The sequence below is a fragment of the Colobus angolensis genome, unplaced genomic scaffold (genome assembly GCF_000951035.1).
Source record: "Colobus angolensis palliatus isolate OR3802 unplaced genomic scaffold, Cang.pa_1.0 Scaffold110, whole genome shotgun sequence".
NCBI lineage: Eukaryota > Metazoa > Chordata > Mammalia > Primates > Cercopithecidae > Colobus > Colobus angolensis.
In genome coordinates, this window is record NW_012112031.1 from 11,666 (window position 1) to 12,132 (window position 467).

Genomic DNA, 467 nt, shown 5'->3' on the forward strand with positions numbered 1-467 from the left:
CAGAATGTGTTGGCTTCCTGTTTTGTTGGTGAAATGTCTAGAGCTTGGAGACTGGACTTGTGTCAGGATTCCCCAGTAAACCTTACAAGAGATAGCTTCAGAGCTGCTGGGCGGGCCGCTATTTCTCTCACTCTGCTCTGTTTTTATTAAACTCAATTAATTTTAAATATGAAGGATAAGCCAGATGTGGTGGCTCACGCCTGTAATCCCAGCACTTCGGGAGGCCATGGCGGGTGGATCACGAGCTCAGGAGATTGAGACTAGCCTGACCAACATGGTAAAACTCCGTCTCTACTAAAAATACAAAATTTAGCAGGATGTGGTGGTGCGCACCTATAGTCCCAGCCACTCAGGAGGCTGAGGCAGGAGAATCGATGGAACCTGGAGGTGGAGGTTGCAGTGAGTTGAGATCCTGCAAGTGCTCTCCAGCCTGGGTGACAGAGCTTGACTCTGTCTCTCTCTCTCTC